The following is a 14992-nucleotide window of genomic DNA, read 5'->3' on the forward strand; positions in this document are numbered from 1 at the left end:
GGTGTGCTGGTTGTCCTTTGTGTGCTCTTGCCTTGGGGCTCACCTGCCCCTTCCAGGTGGCTCACCTGCAGGTTGATGAGCTATGCCCAAAGGGGCTTCATTACAACTCTACTCTCAGTTGTTGAATTTAGTCACAAATTTTAAAAATAAATGCCCCCCTTCCACTATAGCATTATATCAGCTCATTATGTAGACTTTGGAAAAGAAAGAAAAACATAAAAAACCAATCACTTGTATCCTGTTACCATCTTAGCAAACTTCCTTCCTTTTCTACTGCCCATTTGGAGACTTTTTCAAATGGTTGTAATTGTACTATACCTGTAATTTTTATAGAGTGTTTTTTTGTAAATAATATACATGATCATTTTTATTTTATTATAATTTTTGATTTGCTACTGAATTACAATCTTCTTAACTCTTCTGTTTTTAATCATTGAAGTTCTGTCCAATTATTATTATTATTTCTTCTTCCTCCTCTTCTTCCTCTTCCCCCTCTTCTTCCTCTTCTTTCTCTTCCTCCTCTTCTTCCTCTTCCTCCTCTTCCTCTTCCTCTTCTTCTTCTTCCTCCTCTTCCTCCTCCTCCTCTTCTTCCTCTTCCGCCTCTTCTTCCTCTTCCTCCTCTTCTTCCTCTTCCTCCTCTTCTTCCTCTTCCTCCTCTTTCTCTTCCTCTTTTTATTTTTTATTTTTTATTTTTTTTTAATTTCAATCATTGTTCAAGTACAGTTTTCTCCCCCCTACTCCCATTCCAGCCCCTCCACCCAACCCTCCCTCCTTCCCCCCATTACCCCTCACCCCTAGTTTTTGTCCATGTGTCCTCCAAACCTCTTCCTCTTCATTCTCTTCCTCTTCTTCCTCTTCCTCTTCTTCCTCTTCTTCCTCTTCTTCTCCTCCTCCTTCTTCTTCTTCTTCTTCTTCTTCTTCTTCTTCTTCTTCTTCTTCTTCTCCTTCTCCTTCTCCTTCTCTTCTCCTTCTCCTTCTCCTTCTCCTTCTCCTTCTTCTTCTTCTTCTTCTTCTTCTTCTTCTTCTTCTTCTTCTTCTTCTTCCTCCTCCTCCTCCTCCTCCTCCTCCTCCCTTGGCTGGGGTGGCTCAGTGGATTGAGTGCCAGACTGTGAACCAAAGGCTCACCGGTTTCATTCCCAGTCAGGGCACGTGCCTGGATTGTGGATCAGGTCCCCATTTGGGGGCATCTGAAAGGTAACCACACATTCATGTTTCTCTCGCTCTCTTTCTCTCTCCCTTCCCCCATTTCTAATAAATAAAATCTTTATTAAAAAAAAAACAGTGCTGCCCTGACCAGTGTGGCTTAGTTGGTTAGGGGTCGTCCCACAAAGTAAAAGGCTGCCAGTTGGATTCCCAGTCAGGGCACATGCCTGCCAGGGTTGCAGGTTCAGTCCCTGGTCGGGGCATTCATGAGAGGCAACCGATTGATGTTTCTCTCTCACATTGATGTTTCTTTCCTTCTCTTTCTTCCTTCCATCCCCTCTTTTTAAAAATAGATGAAATCTTTAAAAAAGAATGTGCCCTGGCCAGGTGGCTCAGTTGGTTGTAGTGTCTGCATGAGCATCAAAAGATTGTGGTTCTGATTCCTAGGCGGGCACACACGTAGGTACAGGGTTGATCTCCCATCAGGGTGCATGTGGGAGGCAACTGGTAAGGTTTGTCTCACATTGATGTATCTCTCTCCCCTTCACTCTCTCTAAAATCAATGAACATATCTTCAAGTGAGGATTAAAAAAAATCAGTGCTATAATAAATAATAGGGTGCGAAAGCTTTTTAAAAATTTTTCCTTGGAATAGTTGACAAGAAGGGTCAAGAAACACTGGAAGTGATCGGAGAAGAGATCTAGACATCACCCATTATTACCATCATTTTCCGTCGCAGCCGGGTAAGGAAAAAGAAAGCAGGATACAAACACTAGGAAGCAGGGCCATCATTATCCTATCTGCAGATAACAGATTTTATTTCTGGGAATAGACTAAACAATAAGAGAATTCTGTATGGGGTGTGGTTTCAAAATTACCAATCAGAAATCAATAGTTTTATGTGAACACTACAATTAGAATACTAGAAAGAAATATTATGTTTACAATAGAAGCAAACGAACAAAAGACCAAATACCCAGGAATTAAGAAGACATGGGGAAGACCTCTATGAGGAAAAGTCACAGTTCTCCTGAGGTCACAGAAAACAAACTAAATTCATGGAAAGATTCTTGGATGCATTGCTCACCTGAATGAAAAGACTTGGCATCGGAACAATGTCATTTCTCTCTATAGCTGTAATGAGCCTGACGAAGACCACCTAGAACACAATGACATCAGAGTCGGTCCGGACGGTCTCTGGGAGAAGCTAGGGTGTATGGAAGTCTCCTCTACAGGAAGAAATCTTGGCTTATCACAAAGCTCCATGGTTCTAACTAGCTTCCCATTCCCTTAATTTCCTCTTTCCTTGGATAAACAAACACCTCTCCGTTTTGGCACGTCAGGCAACGTGTGTCGTGTGCTCGGGGCTTGCCCAGCCTGAACGCACTGGGTTGCAACTCCTTTTTCCTGAACAAATCCTTCATGCTTACAAAACACACTTAGCTGATGCTAATTTTCAGATGACAATCCTGATGAAAATTAGTGACAGAATCTTTAGCAACACACAGTCGACTGTGAAGTTCACATGGAAAAGTGGACACATTCTTGTTTGTTTGCCTCTAGCTAGCAAACACCTGAAAAAAAAATGCAGGATGAGGGACACTATTACAGCATATTTATAATTAAACTGGTGTAGTTCTGAGACAGAAAGTCTAAAAATGGGCCTGTCTAGTCATGGACATCTAGTGCCTGATGAGGTGGCATTTCAGGGCAGCGAGGGAAATGGTGTGGGGATAACTGGGGAGCATCAGGGACATGTGAGCTTGCAGGCCAAGGTCTGCACTTCCGCCAGGATGGATGGAGTCCCTCTGCGTCGCAGACTTGCTTGTGGATCGTGGCACACTGGTCACTACTGCTGCTGCCACCGCCACCTCCCCAACCCTAGTCCATTCAAATGCACAAAAACAAAAATATCATTGTGGGGTAAAACCACCATAAGAAAAGTAAAAATCCAAATGACTAACTGGGAAAAAATATTTGCATCTAGTATCACAAAGGGTAAATGTCCCCGATAAACATAGGAAAGACCAACAACCAAGGAGATAAATGGGTTCACAGAAAAGTACACATGTGACTCATAATTTAAAAATGCAAACCCAAACTGCACAAAGACACCATTTTTCTCTTATCAGCATGGCAAAAGTCCACAAGTTCAATACAAGGTGGTGGTGAAAACGGAACAGCCCTGCGGTCCTGCTAGAGGGCAAGCAGCCTCGCCAGGCCTCCAGGGAGGAGCGCAGCAGCTGGCTCACCACGCACACGTCCTGTGTGTGGTGATGCTGCTCCGGAAATTCACGGAACTCGTGTAGTATTGCACTCATGAAATGGAACACGAAAAGGTTATTCACTGAAGTATTTTTTTAAAGTGAAAATTAGAGAAAAGCCCAAAGTCCAAAGTAGGGAAATGGTTCAATATTTGCTGCACGTCCATGTGAATTATTTGCTTGGGCTGCCACAGTCAAGGCCCCAAACTGGGTGGCTGAAATAACAAATTTGTAGTCTCACAATCCTGGAGGTGGCAGCAGGCTTGGCTCCTTCTAGGCCTTTGAGAATGTGTTCCCTGCCTCTTGCCTGGTGTCTGGTGGTGGCTGGCAATCTCTGGCATTGCTTGGCTAGTAGATGCATCGTCCTCATCTCTGTCTTCATATTCACAGAGTCCTCTCTGTGTGCCCATCTGTCCAAATTTCCCCACTTTATAAGCACACCAGCCATATTGGATTAGGTGGCCCAACCTGCTCCAAGTATGAAGTCATCTTGACTGATTGTGTCTGCAATGACCCTATTTCTAAATCGGGTGCTTGGGGTTCAGACTTCAACATGGGAACTTTGGGGGAGGACACAATACAATCCATAACACCATGCAATGGACCGATATTCAGCCATAAAAAAGAGGAATCCTGACTAGTCCACAGCTGGTGGGAAGGCAGCTTGGTTCAACCAATATGGAAAACAGTGTGGAGGCTCCTCAATAAATTAAAAATGGAATGCCTTATGGCCCAGCAATTCCACTTCTGGGAATACAAGGTCTGCTCAGAAGGTATCCAGCCATGTAATATGAAAAATAGAAGATACAAGATACAAGAAGCATTGTACATAGGACAATGATGCCTCAGTCCCCTTCAAAGCAGGCACCTTGGGACCTCACACAGTTCTCCCAACTGCCATCACCTGCCCTGTTGTATTTTCCTGAATCCACTGACAGTCTGAAATCTCTTTCCTTTCAAAGGTGATTTTAGTTTAGATCTGGGCTGTAGGGGGACTGAGTCACCTGGCTTATTTGATGTTTCACAAAAAAACCCTACACGGGATGTGATGCATGAGCAGGCATGTTGTTGTGATGAAGCTGCCAATCACCAGTTGCCCACAGCTGTGGCCCTGTGAATCATCCTAATAGTTTTTGTGGAGGAATGTTCAAGCTTAATGCAAAATTTGATGCAGATTCATTGCCCTACTCACTCAGTCGTTTTGAATGCAACAGCCACGCAGTACGCATGCTCACTCAAGGGCATCTACCGCCCCCACTGACTATTACAGTGAGGTCATCATTGTTCACATATGCACATTCCAGTCCATTCTCCTTGGCTGCCAGGATACATCAACGTTGCCCAAACTGTTCTTGTTATATTAAAAATGGCTGGACTTTTTCCAGACAGAAGTCGTGGTATACCAAAGAAACCTGAAACGCTAATTCACAAAAACATATGCATCCTTATGTTCACTGCAGCATTATTTACAATAGTCAAGATTTGGAAATATCCCAACTGCCCATCAGTAGATGAGTGGATAAAAAATTGTGGTATATTTACATAATGGACTACTACTCTGCCGTAAAAAAATAGAAGGAAATCTTACTTTTTGCAGCAGCATGGATGGGCCTAGGGGATATTATGCTAAGTGAAATACACCAGTTAGAGAAAGACAAGTACCATATTAATTCTTTTTATATGTGGAATCTAATGAACAAATTAAAAAAACAAAATAGAAACAGACTCATAGGTACAGAGAATGGACTGACAGCTGTCAGACGGGAGGGGAATTGGGGGCTGGGTGAATGAGATGAAGGGACAAAAATGTCCAAGGTGGTAGTTGCAGAACAGCCACAGAGATGTGGACTGTGGCCTGGAGAACAGCAATGACGTTTCGATAACAGGGAGTGGAGCCCGGTGGGGTCTGGGGCAGTGGGCAGACTGAAGTGGGTGGTTTTCCAGCCACTTTGGTGTGCATCCGAAACTGATATGGAATGTTATTGAATATAAACTGTGATTGGAAAATAAAATAAATAAATGTATACATTAATTAATAAAAAGAGTAAAGTCTTGATGAAATGGTATGGGAAAATTGCTAAGATGCAAAGGAACCAATGTACCGAGTTACGACACGCCCTTCTTTCTGGAAGAAAGGATGGAAAGGACATGTGGGGTTTGTGTTAATCAAAGTGCCCCTGAGAGTTCGAGTCAGAAACCACTCCCATTGGCTGTCTGAAGGGGCACCTGGGTTCCTGGGGCCCAGGGGCAGGAAGGGGCATTCTCAGTGCATGTCCTTCTCATACTCCTGGCATTTTGAGCTGTGAGAACATAGTATTTGTTTAAAAATGAAACATAGACACAATAAAACTTAAATTGAATCAGACAGCTAAAGCATTCTCCAGAAAGATTGTATAACTTCTGAAGCCCCAGCCGCACGTAAAGAGCCCTTGACACACTCTCCTAGACAGGGCTAAGTTTTGGCAGGTTGGATTTTTCTCTAAACTTGCAGTCAAGAGAAAAAAATACATCATATCTGGTTATCCTCCAGGGACTGTCCTTCGATCAGGTATCCTTTTGCTGTCCTTTGTGGACATCTTTTATTCATCATAGGAACACATATTAAAGACATTCACCTTTGAATTTGCCATAGAAGTGTCTCTTTCCTGTCCACCCTTTAGTTTCGTCAGAAACGTCAATAGTTTCTATTCACATATGGAAGTGTGTATACAATTTGTGTGTGGCAGGTGGCACTGTTGAGCTGCAAGGGAGATGGCTCGAGCCTGAGGAAACCTGAGTTACCAGCGGCTCTTAATAACTCTACAACCCCTGGAAAAAGATCCACTTGTCTTATTTTGGGGCCCTGTGCAAGAGGGGATGTGCCTTTTTTTCTAGAAGTCCTGGCTGAAACTTGTGTCTACAATGGGAATCCACAATAGTGAGCACTGTTTTGGTGCAGATTGTGTGCCAGGGTCTAGCTACTTTAACATATATTGATGTATTGAATCTTCGCAACAAGTGCATGATGAAGGTACTTACATACATTCCATTTCTACAGGTGGGGACACAGTGAGGGTAAGCAAATCACCCAAGGACACAGAGCTGGACAGTCTGAAGTTGCAGTCTTCGACATCTTTGAAATGCCCTGTCCTGGAAATGTCTTTGGCAGCTGCTGGCCCATGCCCAGCAGCCTGGGTCTCCTCCTGGACGTGCCATTTTCCTCACTGTTCATTCACAGACCACAGGGCATGAAGTACCAGAGGAACAAAACCTTGTTTGATAACGTCTGGATAAGATCTGCTTTGTTAGTGCTTGATTTAATTCAGAATGTATTTATTACTACAGAGAAGTGGAAAAGGTTAACAAGACATAATCCCTCCCTTCAGTAATATAAAGTACAATCTATTATTAAGTTTTACATCAGCTTGTATAAGTATTTCATATGGGAAGTAAATTTTGGTGGAAATAATGTTAGTATGGATGAGTGGATTAAAATAATTATCTCATTTAAAAACATCTGTTGCAGGCTGGGTGGGGGGCTGGGGGGCGCTGGGGAAATTCACAATAAAGGTGCTAAGAAAGAGAATGTAAGACAGGAAGAGAATTGAATATTTGACTAAGTCTCTTCAACAGACCACCTTTAAGAGGTATCACAGCCCCGTTGCCAGCGTCTGGAACACCCTGGAACACCCAGGGGCACTGGCCACCGAGGATGCATACAGCCTGTAACCCATCTTGCTGCCCGCAAGGGCAGTGGGCCCTTGCGGTCTGAGTGAAGAAGCCGCCAGGGCTCCTTCTGGCCAAAGCTGCGTGCACAACTCCACGCGCTCGCTCATCATACAGGTGAGACTGGTGGACACAGGCGGACTTATCACCAAGGTGGCAGTTTGAGCATCTTCCAGAAGGATATTCCTCCTTTGCTTCTCATTTAGAATATGGGCATGATAGATTGTTACAGACTTAAAAGATAAGAAACAATAGTTGGGCTTGCTAGAGTGGAACTCCTTTTGGGTATGGGTAGAAAAAACATGTAGATGGAAGCAAGCAACACTTGACAAGGTATAAACAGCTGTCGCCAGGAAACAAGTGGTGGGGCCACCTCTGCTTGTGCACAGCAAGCCTTATCGTAGGCTCCTACGGAATCAATACACGTAGTTCTCAGGATACGTCCTGGAGACTCGCTAAAGGGAACTTAAATTTTTTTCCAAATTATTCACTTAAAAAACAGTTAAGAGTTGCCTATGCATCATTTCAGTCAAGGGCAAGTATTAAGCTACTACTACCATCCTCAGTTTAAAACAGTTTTGCGCTACCTGAAAAACCGAGAAAGTAGAAGCAAAAGGCATAGGAATAAGAAAAAGGTATCAAAAGAGCAGAATATGATAAAGGAACATGGAAAGCAAAGGTTAAATGTACAAAAACAGGGCATAGGGAATGATTGTTAGGAACAGCGTTGTGGAGTCGACAAGAGTGCATAATGTACAGATTGCTTCCCCAACCTAAGTGGGTGGCCACAGTTCCGATCTGTGCGGACAGGACAGAACAACACCAGGGGAGCAGAGCGCCGGCTGTCCAGTGGGATGTGTGCCGTGGTCACGTCCCAGGCCTGCACCGCCTCGCTCTGTGAGCCTGGACAAGTTTTGCACAATGAGGAGGAGCAGTATGTACTCTGTCATGTGGTTATGAGATGCCTGGTTTAATACCAGCTTATCATCCCTCTTCTTAGGTTTTCTAACCTTTGGCTATTTTCCCTTCCATTTAAAATTAAAATTTTAAGATCCTATATGCATTGAGAAAATATAGCAGTAGCCTATCATTTACTGTTATATAAATTCGTGGGTATAAAGAGGTGAGGGGGGAGAATGTTTCTGTTTTGAAACGCTCCACAGAAATGATTGGATGATAAAATTCATCTCTCTTGCCACAGGTGCACCAAACTGGGTTTGGCTTTGCATCTCAACAGACTGTGTGTCTATTCTTTTTCTGGTGCAGATAGTGTTGAGAGCAAAAAAACATACAGGCATGGAGGGTGATCTATTACCTCAAAGTTACGGACAGAGGACTAGACCTGGGTTTAATGAGAACAGAAAAAATGAGAGGAATTTTACAGAAAACTACATTTTTACCTGGAGCCCCATGGAAATAACTGTGCAAATTTGAGTTCCTGGAAGTCCGTGCATCACAGGGAGCAGCCAGGTCAGCTTATCAGGCAAAACAGAGGACGGAGCTTCATCTGCTTTTAAGCCTGGGGTCAGAGGTCAGCTGTCTTAATCCACGCAAGTTGGCTGCATTGTTCAAACACTGGAACACCCCAGAGTCTAATTAGATCCTACTTTGTTTTGTCAAAAGAGCCAAACGTGTGATGATCGGCAGCGTCCAGGGGCTTGTGCCTCATCTGTTAAAGGATACGAAATATTTATTATATTTCACATCAATGGTGTTTGGTTTTCCACCCATTTTTGGCAGAGTTGGTTGTTATTTTTGTTTGTTTGAAAGAACAACCTTTGGGATTTTTAAGAAAAGTCTGGATCATCAGTTTTCAGGTAATGAGGAAATGATAAACTCGGGCCCATTCAGTTCTAATCACAGACGCAGCTGGGTCTCCCTGGTGGTCCTGACACCACCTGCTGCCAGGGTTGGAGTCCGCTCTGCTGCTCAAATAGTTGGTCTAGCTCTTGCTTATATTGGGAGATTTTGGAATTTCTATGATCGTTGACTGTGCTAGTTAGCCAAAATTATCACTGAGGGAAAGCAGGGTTTCTAAGCAAATAATTACAACACTGTGTGATACCTTAATAAGAAAGTTTAGAAACCTCTATTGAAAATGTTTGTGTCTATTGCCTATGAGTGGTTGCCATCACATACAGAGAATTGTTTGGATAATAAAGCACATCGCCTCACAGTCTTGTTAATGCTTGTACAAACTTTTTGATAAATACCAAAAAAACAAATTAAAAAATGTGTTGCAGAACCGGTCTGTGTCAGACACTCAACTAAGTGCTAGGGATACAATTGTCAAGCTATTATCACAAAGTTTGGACTACAGGGTAGTAGGTAGGCATTAAAAAACAGGATATACAATTTTCTAATTGTTTCTAAATGTTAAAACGTAAAATAAAGGGCATGATAATAGAGATATGCTTCAGATTGGCAGTGTAGACAAGGAATCTAAAGAATGAGGGATGATATAAGATCGATGGGAGAACATTTCTATGTTGTGTTAGGTTAGGGCAGTTTAAAAATGCCTGCATATAGGGAATCAATTGAAATGTGAGAAATGTGAACCCAAACAAAGCACAAGCAAGACTGGAGCAAACAGAACTAAGGAAGCAAACCGGGACGGTCATGCTGGGCCCTCTAATCAGTGTTCAGAACTTTGGGGTTTGTCAGATTCTCATGAGAAACTGTCAGGGGGCTTCAAATGAAGCGTTGACATGGAAGGAGGGATCAGTGAGAGGCTAGCAGGCTGAGCGCATGGAGGACTGTTCATACATGTTCAAGAAAAGTCTTGAGCACTTCCAGAAATACCACGGAAATTTCCTAGGCTACAAGAAGTGCTTAAAATGATAAAAGTTAGGACTTAAGGATTACAGTGCATTGTTCCCTTTGGGCATCTTGTGTTTAAAAATTATTTCCTGCAGAATGATACCCTGAGGGACCAACCCACGGCCTTTCCTCTGGCGTGTGCCAGTACTCGCCCTTCAGGGAAATGGACAAGTTCGTAACGAATTGCAGCTATTTTCTGGGTATCAAGGGAGCAAAAACATTTTAACTTACTACACAGTTTGTGCTGCTCCAAATATGGATTGTTCTAAAGACAGCATATTCATTTACTTGTATTTTTAAATATATTTTATTGATTATGCCTGTCCCATTTTTTTCTCCCCTTTATTCCCCTCTGCCCTGTACCCCCCACCCCCAACCATCATTGCCCCACCTTAGTTCATGTCCATGGGTCATACATACAAGTTCTTTGGCTTCTCCATTTCCCACAGTATTCTTAACCTCCCCCTATCTATTTTGTACCTACCATTTATGCTGCTTATTTTCTGTACCTTTTCCCCTTTTCCCCCCTCCCCCTCCCTGCTGATAACCCTCCATGTGATCTCCATTTCTGTGATTCTATTCCTGTTCTAGTTGTTTGCTTAGTTTGTTTTTGTTTTTGTTTTTAGGTTCAGTTATTGATAGCTGTGAATATGCTATCATTTTACTGTTCACATTTTTGATCATCTTTTTACAAAATATATTTTATTGATTATGCTATTATAGTGTCCCATTTTCCCCCTTCACTCCCCTCCACCCTGCTCACCCCTCCCACCCACATTCCCCCCTTTTAGTTCATGTTCATGTGTACAAGTTCTTTAGCTTCTACATTTCCCACACTATTCTTGCCCTCCCCCTATCTATTTTCTACCTACTGTCTATGCTACTTATTCTCTGTACCTTTTCCCCCTCTCTCCTCCTCCCACTCCCCTGTTGCTAACCCTCCATGTGATCTCCTTTTCTGTGGTTCTGTTCCTTTTCTAGTTGATTGCTTAGTTTGCTTTAGTTTTAGATGTGGTTGTTACTAACTGTGAGTTTGATGTCTTTTTTTTTTACTGTTGATATATATTTTTAAGATTTTATTTGTTTTTTATTTTTAGAGGGGCAAGGAGGGAGATAGACAGAGAGAGAGAGAGAAACATCAGTGTGCGGTTGCTGGGGGTTATGGCCTGCAACCCAGGCATGTACCCTGGCTGGGAATCGAACCTGGGACACTTTGGTTCCCAGTCCGAGCTCAATCCACTGAGCTACGCCGATATTTTTTAATCTTCTTTTTCTTAGATAAGTCCCTTTAACATTTCATATGATAAGGGCTTGGTGATGATGAACTCCTTTAACTTGACCTTATCTGGGAAGCACTTTATCTGCCTTCACATTCTAAATGATAGCTTTCCTGGATAGAGCAATCTTGGATGTAGGTCCTTGCCCTTCAGGACTTGGAATACTTCTTTCCAGCCCCTTCTTGCCTGCAAGGTTTCTTTAGAGAAATCAGCTGATAGTCTTATGGGAACTCCTTTGTAGGGAACTGTCTCCTTTTCTCTTGCTGCTTTTAAGATTCTCTCCTTCTCTTTAATCTTGGGTAATTTAATTATGATCTGCCTTGGTGTGTGCTTCCTTGGGTCCAAATTCTTTGGGATTCTCTGAGCTTCCTGGACTTCCTAGATGTCTAATTCCTTTGCCAGATTCGGAAAGTTCTCCTTCATTATTTTTTCAAACAAGTTTTCCAATTCTTGCTCTTCCTCTTTTCCTTCTGGCACCCCTGTGATTCAGATGTTGGAATAGCTAAGGTTGTCCCAGAGGTTCCTAAGCTTCTCCTCATTTTCTTGAATTCTTGTTTCTTCATTCTGTTCTGGTTGAATGTTTATTTCTTCCTTCTGGTCCAAATCATTGATTTGAGTCCGAGTTTCCTTTCCTTCACTGTTGGGTCCCTGTACATTTTCCTTTATTTCACTTTTCATAGCCTTCACTTTTTCCTCTATTTTGCAACCATACTCAACCATTTCTGTAAATATCCTGATTATCAGTGTTTTGAACTCTGCATCTGATAGGTTGGCTATCTGTTCATCCTTTAGTTCTATTTTTGGAACTTTGATCTATGGGCCATGTATTTTTTTTTTTTTGTCTAGGTATGCCTGTTACATAGTAAGGGGTGCAACCTTAGATATTCTCCACCCTGACTGCCTATCTCTGCTCCTCCTACTGGTCTGGATGAATGTTTCTCCTTTAACTCCTTGGTTGTTAGACTTTCATACAGTTCAATTTTCTGGCAGTTCTGGTTATTTTTTGTTTTTAAATTTCTTGTTGCCTTTCTTTTGGTTGTTCAAGGAGGCAAAGTGTATCTACTTATGCCTCCATCTTGTCTGGAAATCCAGGGATTATTTCTTTCTTTTTTCTTTTTTCTTTTTTTTTTTTACTGCAGCTAATGTTATCCCTGGAGATAATGCAGAACACAGCCTCGCTGTTGGCAAGTTAGAAGGCTGGGTGGGACTTGGAGAGACTCCCTGACCTTCAACACTCTGCCACTCTAGTGGGTGCTTTCGTCTGTGTGCCACATGCAACAGCTGCTGCCCCTAAGGTCCCATAAGCTCCCTGTGAAGTGGGTGCTGTCCCAGGAACCCACCACTGGGACTTGTTATCATACTGTCTTTTCCAAGGAGTCAGTAACAGTGTCCAAGAGGCTAACTTACGTGAAGACATTGTTTTTCCCTGTGGGGATGAGCTCCACCCACAAGGATGGCGGGCCTGTTTCTGAGAGCGGCTGACACCAGTGGCTGAGACCTTCCCTTTGGGTGTAGGTTTGTTGTGTGATTAATTTTGAAATAGACTTTTGAACACTGGGATCTCTGAAAGTACCAGGTCTCTAGAGCTGTAACTATGAAAGGAACTTGCCTGTAGCTTTAACAAGTAGCAACTCTCTCAATTATAACTTGTCTTCTGGTGTGAAAAATATTATCTTTCTGGGAATAACACAATCTATATATGTGAAGGCATAATTGAGTAATTCATATTATTTTATAGTATTTCACTATATAATTAAAACAGAGTTCATGTTGTTTGTATATGTGAAGTTGTTTCCCTTCTTTTGGTATTTGAAGCACTGGTAATCTTTTAAAATTATTTAAAATTTTACTTGTGATAAAGTATACCTAAGATTTATCATTTTAACCACTTTTAAGTGTACTGTTCAGTGGTGAGAAGTAAATTTATATTGTTAAACAACAATCATCCTGGTCTATCTCCAGAATTTCTTACACTTTCAAACTAAAACACCTCAGCCATCAAACAGACACTTCCTCCTTCAGCCTCTCGGAGCCGCTCCTCTTCTGTCACTCACAGGGCGTCCAAGTGCCGCCCAGGAGGGCTGTGAATGTGGCCCAACACAAAATCATAAATTTGCTTAAAACCTTTTCTTAGCTCATCAGTTTTCGTTAGTGTTTGTGTATTTAATGTGGGGTCCAAGACAACTCTTCTCCTTCCAGTGTGTCCCGGAGACGCCGAAGGGTGGGGCACCCCTGGATCAGACTGCTCTGTGCCCCTCATACAAGTGGAACTGCACAGTACGTGTCCCTCTGTGTCTGGCTTACTTTTCTCCAGCATAGTGTCCTCAAAGTTCACGTTGTCCACGTTGTAGCATATTTTAGCATTTCCTTCATTTTCAAAGCTAAATAATATTCATTGTACATATGTACAGTATTTTGTTTACCCATTCATCCCTCAGTGGACACTGGGGTTGTTTCCACCCTTTAGCTATATTGCATAATGCTGATAAGAACATGGGTGTACAAATATCTGGACCAAATGATAATTTTAGTTTTTTGAGAAACCATCGTACTGTTTTTCATAGTGGCCACTTTATATCCCCACTGACAATATATAAGGTTCCTGATTTCTCCACATCTTTACCATCAGAATAATAGAAAACTTTGTTACATTTTAAAACTTCTTATCAGTTATCCATGTGGTTGTGAGGTGACATCTCCTTGTGATTTTGGGTTGTATTTCCGCAGTTATTGGGGGAGGTTAGGCATATTTTAAAGTGTTTATCGGTCACATGTGTATTTTCTTTGGAGAATGTCCACTCAAGTCCTTTGCCCAGTTTTTAAAAACTGAGTTTTTAAAAAATTTTATTTGTGAGTTGTGTGAGTTTATTATGTATTCTGGATATTAACCCCTTGCCAGACATATGATTGGCAAATATTTTCTCCCATTCCATACTTTGCTTTTTCACTCTGGTGATTGTGTCATTTGACACATGGAAGTTTTTGTTTGATAAATCCAATATATTGACTCTCCTTTTGTTGCCTATGGTTTCAGTGTCTTTTTAAAGAAGTTATTGCCAAATTTAATGGTATGAAGCCATTCCCCTGTATGATTGTTCTGAGAAATTTTTTTTAAAAGATTTTATTTATTTTTAGAGAGGGGAAAGGAGAGAGAAAGAGAAGGAGAGAAACGTCAGTGTGTGGTTGCCCTCTACTGGGGACCTGGCCTTCAACCCAGGCACGAGCCCTGACTAGGAATGGAACTGGCAACTCTTTGGTTCACAGGCTGGCACTCAATCCACAGCCACACCAGCCAGAGTGAATTTTAATAGTTTTAATTCTTACATTTTGTTTAACTAGAGTTCACTGGAAAAGGTACATTGGTTAAAGTTCAGGCTGGTAAAACCTGCAGAAGAATGCAGCAGGTGCCATGAGAAAAAAAAAATTCCCCCCCTTCTTTGCCTTTCTTCAGGCAAAGAAAGACAGGACACATTTCAGGAAAAACCCAAGGATTATGCCGTTGCCCAAGGCTAACGCCATGGCTAAAAAAGCCACACTGATAATTAGTGAAAATCTTTCCTAATGGACTCCAAAGACTGGGAGAGGTGATATTTTCTTCAAATGCTCAATTTTCAATAGAACACCACAGTTATACAAAACAAAATGGAAAAACATGGTCCACTGAAAAAAAAAGAAAAAGAGATTTCCAGAAACCATTCTTCAAGAAATGAAGCATCAGAATTAATAGAGAAATGTTTTTAAGAGAGCTGTGTTAACTATTTTCAAAGAGTGAAAGGAAACCAC

The sequence above is a fragment of the Phyllostomus discolor genome, chromosome 13 (genome assembly GCF_004126475.2).
Source record: "Phyllostomus discolor isolate MPI-MPIP mPhyDis1 chromosome 13, mPhyDis1.pri.v3, whole genome shotgun sequence".
NCBI classification, from domain to species: domain Eukaryota; kingdom Metazoa; phylum Chordata; class Mammalia; order Chiroptera; family Phyllostomidae; genus Phyllostomus; species Phyllostomus discolor.